We start from the raw sequence: 16245 nt of genomic DNA, 5'->3' as shown, positions 1-16245 counted from the left end.
GCCAACCTTTCACTTCCTGAGCATGTGTCCTAACTATTAAGCTAACGGACAATAAATATGGACCCTTCTCACCTTTCTCCACTTGTCAAGATCAGTGTCACTCTCTGTCAGATACACTGGGTCAGGTAGATATCTGACTTATGAGTGAGCTAGAGTTATCCTGACCACATTTTCCATGGTCCAAAATGGGATGGTACATTCCACCCCTCCCTACTTACCCCTCACCCCTCAACCCTTGTGCACACAAACACAGAGGGACAAGTGGGATCTGAATGGGGATTTCCGGGGTCTGGGAGGGTTTGGGGAGTTTGGAGAGGGCTCATGGGATCTTCAGGGTGGGCTTGCGGGGTGGGGGAGGGCTTATGAGCTCTCTACCCCCCCAGGTACTAGGGGCTGTTTTTAGCCTCCTGCTGCCCCCACCCCCAGACAAACAACCACCCCCTCAAAATCTAACCCCATCCCTCCCATCCTCCCCCTGCTCTGCCTTACTTCCTAAGCTCCTGGCATTAATGAATACTGACAAAAACTGGCACTGGAAGTGGCTTTCAGGATGGGGGGTTTGGTGGGCTGGAGGGGGGGTTGGCTGGTCCATGGGGGGTGGTGTGTGTGTAGTCATGTGGTGGTGAGACTGGGTGGCTAAAAATATCCTGGTGCCAGGGAGAGGGTAGTAAAAGTGCAGCCCTTGGGCTGGACTTCCCTAGCCCTGGGGCTATGCTTTGAACTGACCAGAGATAACTCAGGTCAGACTATTAGAAATGTTAAAATTTGTTAACCTGGTGTAGTGAATAGCTTCACATATTCACAGAATAGCCTCAACGCTGGGAAAGCACAGCCATTAGCTGTAGCCCTGTTCCTACTCCCCTACCCCAACCTTACCCAGGGAATTTTAAGCCCCCAACAATGTCCCACATGGACTAAGCAGATCAACCAACCCTTTCCTCCCCCTCAACCCACAAACCTGTCAGCTGCCTTGATCCCACCAGTCCGTCCGCCTTCTAACTTACTTATCTCAGGCTGCCTGCATCACTTCCAGAAATGGCAAACCCCTGCATGCACCACTGCTGGGTTATGTTTAGGAGGATTAAAGTAAACTACCTAAACCTAAACTGGGTTGTGTGGATGTTTGTTTGCACCCTAAGTGTGACAGTTGCTGATATTAATTTTAGAATCAGTTATCTGGCAATTCTTAATCAGCTTTCTAACAAATTCTAAAAGGTGAGTGTCACTAATCTAAAGATTATTAAGACAAATGGACATTGGCAATTATTGTAATGATTTTAAACAATTTAATAACATTCCAGAATCTCCTTTTAAGAATAAAGTTTAATTTACTAGTTTGGAACCTGAAAAGACTTTATATGAAAAGTAAGACTTTTGCTTTTTAACTTATCCAAAACAGAATTTCAGCTCTTGTGAAACTCTGATGAAATTAAAAGAATATCTCAGAAATTCTAAATAAAATAAAAAGAGAGTACTCGATATGTGCTGAAAATTTCTTGTAACAAGAGAAGAGGCAGTTAGGAGTATGACATATGTTCATTAGATGGAAAACATATTTGGAAATTGAAGATGTTTGCCACAATCAGTCCACATAGGTGCTGAATCAATAAAAGGTTAATTCCAAATTAGCGAATATTAAATGAAGTCCAGCATGAAAGAAGTATATGGTGCAGCTATTTGTCTCCAGGGAATGCCCTTGCCGTGCATGCTTTGGCGTGTGTGAAGTTAACCCAGAGGCAGTAGAAGAGGCGGGGCCAGCACAGTGCTGGCCCCAGAAGCCTTACCTGAGGCCCTGGGGGCCTCATAGATCCTGCTGGGTGGAGCTTAGCAAGCAGCCCCACTGTGTCTCCGAGTGGCCTGGCTCCACTTTTTAGCAGCAAGCATGAGCAGCTTTGGGGTTTTTTTTGACCTGTGTAATGCTTCCAATTATCCGATAGAAATTTCTTGAGTCACCACCAAGCTAGGCCTCCCCTCAACTTACCTGCCATGGCTTTGATGATAAACAACTGAATAGGATGGGTTTAGTGTTATTTAATACAAGGGTCCCGCTCAGGGGTACTCACAGATCCAAGAGCATTGATGAAGGGGGCATCACCTCCCCTGCACACCCAGCCACATGCCAGCCACTTGACCTGAGGAAATTCTGAAGGTACTTCCTAGCCTTATCCGGATTGCTCTCTTACATCCTTCCCTTCTTAATCTTAGGATTAAGCCCTGACCTTAGGACTCTGATGCGTCCCAGTCTTAGGCAGCCTTCCAACAAAGAAAAAAAATGAAAGGAAAGAAATGAAGAGGAACCTAATTTCTTGAGGGTTGCCTCTTTTCTGGCTAATGCCCTTCTTAGGTTGCTGGCAACTTTCCCAGCTCCCCAAAGCCACTAGCTTTGCTCACTAATGGAGGCTTCACTTCCTAGCCTCAGGAGCACAAAGCCTGATTAATTCCATGTAAATTGAGCCTTGAGGTTCTGAGACCTCACTGTCTCAGTATCGCTATTCTGCCACTACCTCTGCCACAGCTAGCACAGCGGCAGGCTCTCCTTCTCACTCCCTGGCACTCAGGGTCTTAAATCTCCCATGGGGGCACCAGGAGCTGATGTCATTGGCCTGGTACCACCCAGCTTGATTGAGAGCTGGGCCTTAAACTGCAGTGGTGACACCATGTGTTGTTTTGGCTCTGCTGTTTCTTGTGTAGGAGGTAAGTTAGGGGCTTGCTCAGCCTGTTTGGGGTTCTTGGGGTTGCTTGTGGGGGGTCTCTTGGGCCCCTTTCATTATAACCTGATATCCAGGTGTTAAAAAAAATAATGGAAAAAAAACTGGAGCAGTACATGCTCGGGTAGTGCACCCCTGCAGCATGGAGAATACTGGACTGTGCAGTATGTGGCACTGCAAATGTGTTTGCAATGCCACATGTCACACAAACGCACTCATCTGGACATGCCCCGGGAGTACAAAAGGCCTTTGAATTGACCCTTTATTCATTTCTGCTCCTATCTTTAGATTCATAGTGTTCTTCACACTCTCATCTTTGATTAATCTGTTTATAAAATTCACAAATTTAAAAAGAAAACAGCTGTAGAGCAGTTTCAAGTGGAAGCAGTCTTTTAGTTTAGGTAAGATCATTACCAGGACTTCAACATGTTTAGGTGAAATGAAGTTGTAAAACACTACTAAGGTATTAGGTTTAATTTTTTATTTGCAATGATCTTAATGAAATAATTAAATGCTATTGTAACTTGAGATTCTAACAGCATTCCTATTAAACATCAAATTGCTTAGGCCATGTATTATTAGAGAGGGCATGAAAGTGCCCTTAGCAGAAGCAGAAAGAAGTAGTGGGATTTGCAACCAAATTTAAGATCCTGATGTTCTTTAACTCTCCTTTCTCAAGATTGACTCCTTGCATGGCTTTTTAATTAACTGACTTAAATACTTTAAAGACTTCTTTGGTCTCACAAGAAATAAAATACTTATTTGACTCATTTTATGAACTGTTTGGAATATCCATTACAATACTTGTCATGTTTCTCCATCCTGAAATGAAAACCTTCTTCCCATCTACAAACTGAATTTTAGGGAAACAACACTTGGCTGTAATTTTGGGAACACAGTATTTTTATCCTGTGCAAAGATATATGTTCTCTTAAAGACACAATCTGTGCTAAAGCCCTGCACTGAAATACACACAATTGCTAATTTTCATTTTTATTTTTCCCCTTTCTTTAATAATAAAATAGTCTCTGGCCTTGAACAGGCATTCATTTCTACTAATGAAAAAATTTCAGCTTGAAGCTGCCATTTCCCCAAGGATTCTTATCTGAAGAGCTGGTTTTCACTTGGCTCCCTATGACTGAAATTCAAGCAGAGTGACCAGCACATGAATCACCCACCTGTTACGAAAATTGTGATTATTTTTCTTTTCCTTAATCATGGTGTTCTTTAAAGTATGGCAGAAAAAGTAGTTACAGTCCTGATTTGGCTTCAGAAGAGACAATTACTAAGATGTAGATGATTTTTCTGAAACACAATTTATAGTAATATTTAAATTTAAATTACGTGGTGCTCAACAACTTGGAAAGCTCTGGAATCTAGATCTCATGTCAAATTCAAGGAAGAAGTTTAGAAATTGGACAGAGTCAAGAGAATCATGAAGAGCCACAAGAATTATGAAAAGTTTGGAAAATATACCTTATGCTTACGGTGAAAAATCATTGAACTTTAATGCATTTATCACAGAGAGTTAAATTATGATTTGAACATAGTCTAAAAAAAGGTGCAAGGAAAGAGAAAGTTGATAGTAGAGGGAATGCTTTACAACCTACCCAAAAAGTAGGCTCAACAAATTGAGGAAAATACAGAAATACAGTACAATTTATTCATACTAAGGGTAATTAATATTGAAACAGCTTGCCACCTGGATTGCACTGGATTTTCTGTTTCTACAAGTTATAGTGTTTTTCAGTAGTCTAAGTGGTACATGGGAGCAAATGGGGCAGGAGTCCTTGAAATCAAACCTGAGGAGGGTGCAAAAATTATCTGCTGCAATGGTAGCTAACTGCGTCACCACCAGCGGCACTGTAGCAGTCTGTACATGGTTACTACCCAACTAGGCTGCTGGTGTTTTTGTTTTGTGCAGTGTTTTAATCAATGCTGAACTTTTTATTCCTGAGAAAGAAGCTCTGGTTCAAGCAAAGAAATAAGGACCTATTTGCTTAGTTTTGATCAAGATGGTCCCTTTTGGTTTGTAATATATGAGCCTATAAAATACATTAATTTTTGTATTTGTGTTTTCTAACTTTTGAATATCATAACATCTTCAAGAACTTTCAGTATTGTTTATCTTATTGTTTAAATAAGTAATATTTGGCTTAATATGGAACCCTGACCTCCATCCTGCTAAACTTTTCTTCATTCTAATATTTGGCTATTTATTAGGGCTGTGCAAAATTTTGCCAGGTGTTTTGTTTTGATGCTGTTTTGACTTGTTTCAAGCTTGAAACAGAAAAATTCAAATGAAATGAAAGGCTTTGAAACATCCTCAAAACAAAATTAGGGCAGTTGAAGTGTTTTGAATGTTTTGAAACATTTCAAGTTTTGAAGCTCAAGCTGGGCTTGCCTGCAGGGAAACAGAACATCAGGAGAGGGAGGGGGAAGAGGGGAGAGGATGGGGAAGGACTGCTCTTATATTGACTATGTAGCTGGCCAATGACTGTGACCCTTCCCTTAGGTCCCTTCCTATCCCAGTGCTCTTGGGGAGGGATGAAAAAACAAAATAAAAGGCAACATTGTTTGAACTGTCCTGCTTTCTGCCTTAGTGTCTGACAGTTACTGAGCTGTGTCTTCTAGCAGCTCAGGAGCGTTAGAAAATGAAGGCTACTATTAGCATTGATTTGAATGATTTCCTACTTGCTAGCCTAGCCTAGCAAGAGGCATTCCAGAATACCTTTTTCTTCCTTCTAAATCCTTTTATTTTATTATTATATTCATTGATTTATTCTTTTCAAATGTATAATTATATTGGATATTACACTATATAATTTAATTTATAGAGGAAAGGAGATACATTTATACTTTATTTTATACATTGATACCTTGTAGCATATACATACATTATAGAAATCATATATGAGGGGGGATACATTTATATTTTATTTCTATATATTTATACCTTGTTGCATATACTGTACACCTTATAGAATTTATATAGGAATGCAGATACATTTGTACCTTGCGGCATAGACTACGCACCTTACAGAATTTATATAGGAACACAGATACATATATATATTTGTATAAAAGCAATACACTATGAAACACACCATGAAGCATGGTGGAAAAGCAGGTGGCAAGCCTTCAGGCATGGGCAGTAGAGGGGGGGCAGAGGGAAAGGTGTAAATCCCCCCCCCAAACTGAGACACAACCTCTTTCCTACAACTAGCAGGATGAGGCTTCTACAAGGAGCAAGGATAGGGGAGCAGTGCCAGTGACACTGTCTGTGCCTGAGTCTGCATCCCTTCCAAGAGCACCAGCCATAAACCGCACCCCCCACCATGACAACAAGCAGCAGCACCATCCTCCACCCCCATTTCATTTCTCATGCTGAATTTTCCAGTGCCAGAGGAAGGGCTGGATCTGAGGGCCCTAGCAAGGGAAATTCTGGGGAAGGAGGGGGAATCAGCTCAGTTTATGCTTGACACCCCTCAAGTTTCTCATAAAGCCAGATCTCCTTCCCAAGAAGGCACTTCAAAGGAGGTTGAGGTAAAGGTTGAGGAGGGAGGCAGCTCCGCTGAATCTGCTCCTCCTGTTTCTGTGCCTCTGCTTGCTGGGGGGGTGGGAATTGCTGCACCCACACATGCACCTGCACCTGCACCCCAGAAGCAAGTGGGCAATGTCGTATGCAATCATTCTGAGCTGGAAGATGATCCCATGTATGCTATCTGCCTGCACTGCTGAGCCAAAAACAGCTGGGGCAAAGGAACAAAACACATGAGCACCACAGGGATCCTGATGCTTGTCCGCAGGCACCACCCCATTTCCCTTGCTCCTCCTCAATCTGGCACCAGTGGGAGCATGCCAAAAGGGAAGTCCCCCTCTCACTCCAAAGCTCCCATGCCCCCAAAACAGAGGCAGGCCACCCTGGACACACAGCTCTGCGGCTGAGCTGAGCGGCCTGGGTTAGTGGCTGTGAAGGAATGGTGGGCAGAGACTGAGCGCGGCGAGAGCGGCCTAGCTAGCCACCCAAGAAAGGGGGTGTGTGAATTGCAAGGGCAACTAGGGCGGCAATTGAGCCTAGGCTAGCGCGGCGAGAGCAGCCTAGCTAGCCCCTCGAGGGCGCCGAGACTACGGCGGCGATTGAGCCAAGGCTAGTGTGGCAAGACCAGCCTAGCTAGCCACCTGAGGGCGCTGAGACGAGGGACGAGATCACCCAGAGCACTGGGGAGACATTTGCTGCAGACGGCCAGCCCTTCTCCTTAGTTGAGCAGCCAGGTTTCAGGCAGCTCATGGCACTCATGGCCCCATCCTACCAAGTGCCCACGTGCACCACTTTCAGCAGAACATGTATGAGGCATGCAGGGAGTACTTGAGGGAGGAGCTGCACAAGGCAGGTTCACAGGTCCACAGGGAGTCAGATGAATGGCAGGTTGTAGTGTGTCAGAATTCCACTGTCTATTTTGAGTCCATGAGTTTCTGTACCTACTACCTAAGAGGCTGATGAAATGAAGTTCATGGGCTTGGCTATGAAAAGTGGTTTATAAGTTCCCTTTAAGGATCAGGCCTGAGAGACTGTAGATAGAGTGGGGATTTTTGGTGAAAAATGTGCCCCCAGAGGTAGTTGGGTATTCTTATCTTTGATTGATTCTGGTGTGAAGTTTTTGGGGGTACTGGAGATTATTGGCAGGTTTTGTGTTTTGAGTCATAGGAAATTGGCTTCTTGTGATGAGGTTAGGTTAGCATGGTTCAGTGCTTGTTTGAATTTACAAACCACTTTTCAGAGCTGGGCCTATGAACTTCACTTCCTCAGACTCCTAGGTACAGAAAGTCATGGACTCAATATAGAAATTGGATTTATGACAAACTACAACCTGCCAGACATCTGACTCCCCAGGTACCTCTCCACTTTTACCTGTACTTTTATATCCCATCACTCCCCCACTCCCCAGCCTGTATCTCACCCCTTGATGCCTCCATTTCCATTTTCATTGACTGGCTTTCTTGCCTGCATTGCATGCCAGCCTCTGACTTCTTTACTATTCCTTCCATCCAGTAACAGTACACACACACACACACACACACACACCAACTGCAGGTGCTTCCTCAGCCTGACAAAGGGTTTTTTACCCCAAAAGCTTGCTAAGATATATTTCTGTAACTAATTATTTTAGTTGGTATGCTAAAACATAGCAGATGAGATTGACCCAAAGGAAAGTACTGTGTCTGCCAATGCCATGTCCTTAGACCAACACCCCTAGCATCTCACCAGAAAAACCCAGGGACCTGAGCCCCAGGGCTGGTGCTGGCAGGGAGAGTTCTCTGACAGCTACTGGAGAAGAAGCCCCTACAGGAAAGGAAAGAAAGGCTCTAGTCTGTGACAGTTTGGCTGCCTGAGATGCTGCTGGTGCTACTGTGCTGCTTATTGGGTTATTACCTGTTGTCATTTAAAGTGGTGGATTAGGTGAGGCTGTAGGGGAGGAGGAGTCACATTGGAGCACACTACCATGTCATGTAGAGGCTCCAGAGCCAGTGAGGGTGCACCTTAACACACACCCTGGAGAAGAAGAACCTGCAGGAGAGGAAAGAAGGGCACTGACACAGTTCAGGTGCCTGAGATGCTGCTGGTTCTACTGTGCTACTCACTAAGTTATTTTATTACCTGTTGTCATTTACAGTGGTGGACTGAGCTAAGGCTGTAGGGCAAGAGGAGGCATCATTGGGGCACATTAAATCATTGGTATCATTGGGGTGCCATTTCATGTAAATGCCCCACTGCCAGTGAGGTTGTGCCTTAACACACACAGTGTCACCCATGTCACAAATTTTGATTGTCAGATACCTGAGGTGCAGTTTCCCAGAAACCCCTACACCTATCATCTTGAAACCTGGCAGACTTGGTGGCCTCCACAGGGGCTACCATGCCTGCAATTTTCACCCTGTTGTACCTTAACACGCACACGATACAAGGTTTGCTTGTCAGTAGCTTGAGGTGCACTTTCCCAGAAACCCCTACATCTATCTCCTTGAAACTTGACAGACTTCATGGCCTTAGGAGGGGCTACCATCTCAGCAGGTTTCATCCAAATAAGGATGACTAAATTATAGACAGTTTTGTGTTTCCCCATTATATTCTATGGATGAAATGTTGAAACAGAGTCGAAACAGCAAAATAGTTTTGATGAAACGAAGCAGAAAAACAGTTTCAAAATAAAACAAAACTTAAAACAAAACACTGTTCCATTGAAACATTAAAACAGAAGTTGAAACAGAATGGTGCTGTTTCTCACAGCCCTACTATTTATACCAGTTTTTTCATCACACTAGCTTCTGCTCCACAGCAATATTTTGTTATATATACTAATTTTGTTTCATAGCTTCTTCTCTTTACCCTCTGAGCTTGTAAGTGTTGGTGATCTGCCATTCAGTGAACACTCAAGATAAACATCTAACACCCAAAAATCTGAACATCTTGTACAACAGGAAAGCTCAGACCTTTTATTTGTGTTTTACTAGATTTTTTTCCTTCATAAATAAATTTAAAAATGTTACGTCAGCAAGAACCACAGGGGAGAAAAATAAAATAATTTACACACTTTTTTTTTACTGATAAAAACATCAAAATGATCAAGATTCACACCACATTTCTACATTATGAAACCCATAAGCAGAAACAATATTTCATTCAAAACAAAACATTAAAAAAAATCGTATTATGCAGCATACCTTAGGTTGTATTGTGGCTCCAGGTTTTAAATCATAAAATTAAAACAAATTAAGGGGGCAATGTACATTTAGAATGATAGGCTAAGGTTTTCAAAAGTGTTTGTCTATCCTTGGCTTAAAAGAACATAATTTTCAGACAGTGCTGTGCAACTGCATTCTTCTAACATTTGTGGTAGCAGCAGCAACAGCAACAGTCACTTTCTAGTCAGCTAGGTAATTAGAGGTTTCACTATATTGTTAAATGCTTAATGTTTTATAGAGGGAAAATATATTGGTCTAACTGAGGATATGTGCTGAAATGTGTAATTTTAGAGTTTTTATTTCAGAATTCATGGTGCACTTCCTTGGTATTTGTATAAAATTCTACATAAAAGGCATTTATGAGATAGTTGTACTTCAATCACTTATATTAATGAATCATTCCATTTCTGCTGCTGTAATGACTCTGAGGCAAAGGTGCTAATATTTAGCCTATACTTCTATGTGTTCCTCAAATAATTATATTAGAAAGTATGTGTTGAGAGCCTACTTATAATTCTTAACAGTTCAGGACTTTATGTCAGTGTTTTTAATCAAGCAGCCAATGATGTATTTCTGAGCCTACTCTCAATTCTAGTTCTAAATCACAATTTGTAAGCATTATAGCAAGAGCCTTTTCATTAGGCAAAACAGATTGTTATAGTATTTTGTCTTTCTCATTCTCACTAGCAAGAAACAAAATAAAACAACCAAACCCCACCCCCCCAAAAAAAACCCACAATCATTTTGGAGTCAAACCACACCATGCTGTCTAAATACACATAATTAGAACGTCAGCAAACTGATGTGTTTATAATTAATCTAATGCACCTGCATAATATATTGTCTACATCAGTCTAAACTGATTGTCATTGATAGTTATCTGAATTGTTAAGTAAAAATGCAACTTTTGCTGCAAAAGAAAGGGTGTTTATACTTTCATTAGTCTTCCCATGTCTGCATAGTACTGTACCTTCCTAGTCCCAGAATAGTTGTTATAGCTGTCATACAGTTTTATGATGATGATAGTTTCATACTTTCATACTTTCATAGTTAGTAGGGTCAGCAGGGACCTGAGCAGATCATCAAGTCGGCCCCCCTGCCATGGCAAGAAAGAGTACTGATATCAAACGACACCAACAAGGCAATTGTCAAGCCTTGTCTTAAAGACCCCCAGGGTAGGAGCCAGCACCACTTCACTTGGAAGTTGCTTCCAGATCCTAGCTGCCCTGACAGTGAAGTATCACCTCCTGATGTCTAGCCTGAATCTACAGTCTGCCAGCTTGTGACCGTTATTTCTAGTCACTCCTGGTAGTGCTTGGGAGAACAAGGACTCCACCAATGCCTGCTGGTCCCCTCTGTCTAGTTTGTAACAGGTCACTAGATCCCCCCTCAGCCTTCTCTTGTGGAGGCTGATCAGGTTCAGGTCCCGTAGCCTGTCCTCATACGACCTGCTCTGATGACCCCTGATCATGCAAGTGGCCCTCCTCTGGACCCTCTCCATGCTGTCCACATCCCTCTTGCAGTGCAGTGCCCAGAACTGGATGCAGTACTCCAGTGGCAGCCTAACTGGTGCCACACAAAGGAGGAGTATCACCTCCCTGGACCTGCTTGAGAAGCATCACTGGATGCATTACAAGGTGTGGTTCACCTTCCTGACAGGATTCCCACGCTGCCGGCCCATGTTCATCTTGGCATCAATGATGACTCCTAGAACCTTTTCTGCCTCTGCACTGATAAGAAGGAAGTTCCCAGCTTGTAGGTATGTGTCCAGACCAAATTTTGAATGTATGCTGGTAACACAAGAGTTAAGTTTGATCATGTGCAGACAAGCAGACGAGGCCTGTGGAAAATTCCACAGCGTGCCCAGCATATGCCGCCTATATGACCTATTGGCTTGCTAATCACAATTGACCTAGTTTTGTAACAAAGCACATGCTCAGCTCTGCTCAGCAGATGAAATAATCTGACCAGATGCATGCTCAGTCTACAGACTGCATGACGTAATCGGACTAGAAATTTCTTTAGAGAAGACAACCTGATTGGCTACCCAGTTGTCATACAAGACTTGGGGGCCCCTCCCAAGGTGGTGGTTGTTCCTTTTTAGTTAGTGAAAGAGAGAGTGAGCGAAAGATTTTTGGTTCTGACAGCGGTGCTGACAGGGAAGATACGTCCTGAGAGCAGAGGCTAGCCTGACAGGGACTGCTCCTCAGGAAGGCTTTAAGCCCACTGGTCTCCTGTCCAAACCCTGAGAGCAGAGGCTGCTAATGCAGGGACTGCTCCTCAGGGGGAGACCACGCTCGACCTGTGAAAACATACTGTCTTAGTAGAAACTGTCTCACAGGGAGAGATTCGACCCTGAGACCAGAGGCTGCTATTCGCAGGGACTGCTCCTCAGAGGGGAGACCACACTCGACCTGTTCAACAGATCTGCCTTAGCAGAGACTGTCTCACAGGGAGAGATCGACCCAATCCTGAGAGCAGAGGCTGCAGCTGCAGGGACTGCTCCTTAGGAGGGCTTTGGGCCCACTCGTCTCCTCACAGCTACGATTTTGCGATTTATTCGATTCGTCTTGATCTGATTATTCTGTATTGATCTCTGGCTAACGAACTAATTTCTGGCTTTGACCTCAACCACGATCCCGCATCTCGACCACTGTCTATGACATCGTAACTCCGACCTCCACATCGACTTTGGCATCTTAACGACCACCCGTTTTGTCCACTTTGGACTGGCATCACGATGTTCTATGCATTATAGTTTTGTTATTCATTCTTCCAATTAATGAGCTGTTGACCAGCCCTGGGACTATCGAGTTGGGCAGCTGCACCTCGCTCCGGCTAGAAAGCAAGGGCTCAGCTCGAGAACCTCATGGGCCAACAGACCCCTTTGTCGTACGTTATTATTTAACTGTAACTGAAGCAAGCTTCTCTGCCTATGCTCCAGAAGTGTAAGTAAATAAAATTCATCTGTTTTGAAACCGCCCAAGTTCACGTACCACCCAGACTCCTCGCCGCAAATCCTGCCTGTTCATTCTGAACCGCTCAGCCCACCGTGACCTTGGGGCCGCTGTTCCCCCATGGTATGCTGCTGGTTCTTCCTCCCCAGGTTCATCACCTTGCATTTGTCAGTGTTGAATCCATCCTATTCTCATCTGCCCGCCCCTGTAACCTGTCTAGGACTGATTGTAGCCTATTTCTTCCTTCTAACGTGCCCACATCCCTCCACATCTTAGTGTTATCAGCAAATTTGAACAGGGTTCTTTTTACCCCTTTGTCCAAGTCACTGATAAAGATGTTGAACAGTGCAGGCCCGAGGACCAAGCCCTGCGGAACCGCAATGCCCACATCCCTCCAGGTCAAAAATGACCCATTCACTACCACTCTCTGGCTGTGGCCCTCCAGCCAGTTCATGACCCCTTTGACTATGTAGGTGTCAACACCACACTCCTCCCAGTTTCTTAATGAGAATGGGGTGAGAGACAGTATCGAAGGCCTTCCAAAAGTCCAGAAAGACTATGTCCACTTCTACCCCTGCATCTAACGATTTTGTGACCTGGTCATAGAAGGCCACAAGGTTGGTCTGACAGGACCTGCCTCTAGTGAACCTGTGTTGGTTGCCCCTAAGCATAATCTCCCCTGCTGATGCCTCGTGGACATGTGCCAGAATAATTCTCTCAAAAAGCTTACCCAGGATTGAGGCAAGACTAACTGGCCTATAGTTCCCCGGGTCCTCCTTCCTTCCTTTTTTGAAGATGGGAACCACATTGGCCCTCTTCCAGTCCTCTGGCACCACACCAGAGCACCATGTCCTTTGACCTAACTACCTCCGTGAGCTGACTTAAGAATTCCTGGTCTAGCTCTTCCCCTTGGTTGGGTGGTCTGTTGTAGACCCCCACCATTAAGTCTCTTCCCCCTTGACTGCCTTGTATTCTAACCCAGAGCACTTCCATGTACCCCTCCTCTGACTCTGCTACCTGATGAGGATGTGTATTCCTCCTTAATGTAGAGTATCACACCCCCACCTTTCCTCCCTGTCTTGTACAGCCTATAGCCCTTGATATTCACTGCCCAGTCATGCGTTGGGTCCCACCACATTTCAGTGAGCCCCACTATGTCTGGGTTAGTGTCAGCTAGCAGAAGGGTAAGTTCCTCCTGCTTGTTTCCCATACTACAAGGGTTTGTGTAGAAGCATTTGAGGCCTCTTGTGGATGTATGTACTGGCCCCCTAATCACAGCATTGCCCTGGCCCCTGTTGCTTACCTGTGTATATGTTCCGCTCGTCAGTCTAGGTTGGGCTGTACTTGTGAGTGCTGCTTGGTTTAGCGGTCCGAGGCTTCCTCCTCCTTCATCTTCCCCTTCTCCCGATGAGCCTAATTTAAAGCCTACCAGAGGAGATCCAGAGAGAACACACACTTACCTTTAGGGGAAAGGTGGAGCACATCTCACCTGAGCATTTCTGTCATCGTGATGTGTGGGTCATTGTCAAGGAAGCCAAAGCCCGCCTCAAGACACCATTCCCAAAGCCACCAGCTGGTCTCTGTGATGCACGTCTGATGCCGTCTTCCACATCCAGTCATTGGTAGAACAGAAGAGAATACCACCTGTGAACCTATTTCCTTCAGCACATCCCCCAGAGCGTGGTAGTCTGCCATCAGGTGATCAGGGTTTCTCCTGGCTGCATCAGTAGTACCCACATGGATTAGGACCATGGGGTAGTAATCTGTGGGCTGGATCATGGGCTGGATCATCCTCATCACATCATGAATCATTGCTCCAGGTAGGCAGTAGACCTTGCGTGTCGAGGGGTCCTGGTGATAGATGGAGCCCTCTGTACCTTTCAGGATGGAGTCACCTATGATGATCACTTGACACTTTCTCCTCTGGGACTGCTTAGCTCCTTTGGCCTGTTCAGAGTATGGAGAGTGTGGAGTTGTCTCCTCTCTGGTTGCCTCTTCTCCCTTCTTCTCCTCCAGTGTTGCTAGTGCCTCGTACCTATTTTCCAGTCGGACTGGAGGAACTGGTACTGCTGTGTTACGAGCATCCCTGGTTCTGGAGGTGACCATCTGCCATTCTGCAGTGGAGGGCACTTCCTGAGGTGCTTCTTCCTTGGGTGTGTGGCCCTTCAGGGAACAGAAATAGCTATCAATTTCTTCCTCCAGTAACACTGGCAGGCTAACCTGGTACAAATTGTGTTCAGGCATAAAACATGAAGACCCACTTGCAATTACAATGGTAGTGTAATTTGATTAGTGTTTCAGTTACATAGTGTGCTATGAATACTTCATTTGTCATTTCTCATAAGTAATCATCAAAGTGTCATGTTCAAGGAAAACCTATTTGGAACTGGTACAACATGATTTCAATACCTTTAGAGGGCAGAAAAAGAAGAACAGAGAATCAGGGGAATATTACAAAATATAACCTATATTGGATTAAAAGAACCAACAAAAAAACTTGTATCCGACTAAGTAAATAGAAATGCTCTTGATGATTTTGTTGAATAAGATTTTACTTCCAAGAACTTGTAACTGGAAATCATTATAAAACAAAATTAAACAAACATAGAAACAATCAAACAAAATCACTTCAAATATATTTTTAAAATACTCTTTATTGCCTCAAATTGCCAAGCAATAAAAGCCTGAAGAGTGAGGCAAAATCTTTATTTGAGGTTAAATGGAGCTGTGTTAACTTTAACTAACTTTGAAGTAGAACCTTAACTAGTATAAGGGTGAAATTGGCTTAAACCACACTACAGTCATTTAAAATGTGTGCATCTGCAGTTAAAGCTCATTAATTTATGCTAAGTGCCCTTTGAGCATCTCGATGTTATGCCACTTCAAGTGAGGTTTAACTATGTGCTATGCTATCTAACTCAGGTTAGGGTAACTTCAGTGTGCTCCACAGTAATAAGAGTGATTTATACTAGGGATGCACTGATAAATATTTTCTTGGCCAATACAGATGGCTGATTATTAACAAGCTATATCAGCTGATACTGATCTTATAGCCGATATGCAGCCCGGCAGCTTGGAGAGCAGCATCCAATTCGTAAGTCTGTGGGGGAGGGAAAGGGCATGGGGGGGGGGCAGATTGAGGTGCTTATCTGATATAGAACAATATATTGGTGCATGTTTAATTTAGACCCCTCCAGAGTCTCCCTGTTCCCTTGGAACAGGGCCCCAAGGTCATGGTGGGCCGAGCAGTTCGGAATGAAACAGGCGGGATTAGTGGCGAGGAGTCTGAGTGGTACGCGGACTCATGCAGTTTCAGAACAGATGGATTTTATTTACTTACACTTCTGGAGTGTAGGCAGAGAAGCTTGCTTTGGTTACAGTTAGATAACGAATGACAAAGGGGTCTGTTGGCCCACAAGGTTCTCAAGCTGAGCCCTTGCTTTCTAGCCGAAGCTGGGTGCGGCTGCCCAACTCGATAGTCCCAGGGCTGGTCAACAGCTCATTAGTCAGGAGATGAACAACGAACTGTAACATGAAGAATGGTGTGATGCCAATCCAAAGTGGACGAAACGGGTGGTTGTTAAGATGCTGGAGTCGATGTGGAGGTCGGAGTTACGATGTCGTAGCCAGTGGTCGAGATGCGGGATCGTGGTTGAGGTCAAAGCCAGAAATTAGTTCGTTAGCCAGAGATCAATACAGAATAATCAGATCAAGATTAATCGCAAAATCGTAGCTGTGAGGAGACGAGTGGGCCCAAAGCCCTCCTAAGGAGCAGTCCCTGCAACTGCAGCCTCTGCTCTCAGGATCGGGTCGATCTCTCCCTGTGAGACAGTCTC

The 16245-nt window shown here is 44.3% G+C and overlaps 1 pseudogene; it reads right to left on the bottom strand.

Annotated features, from left to right (window-relative positions):
- Nucleotides 1-16245, bottom strand: part of LOC149870670 (uncharacterized) — a 50136-nt pseudogene that overhangs the window by 30778 nt on the left and 3113 nt on the right.

Source organism: Crocodylus siamensis, chromosome 2 (genome assembly GCF_052110815.1).
Source record: "Crocodylus siamensis isolate JL-2025a chromosome 2, ASM5211081v1, whole genome shotgun sequence".
In the NCBI taxonomy this organism is placed as follows: Eukaryota; Metazoa; Chordata; order Crocodylia; family Crocodylidae; genus Crocodylus; species Crocodylus siamensis.
This window is presented reverse-complemented; position numbering and strand designations above follow the sequence as displayed.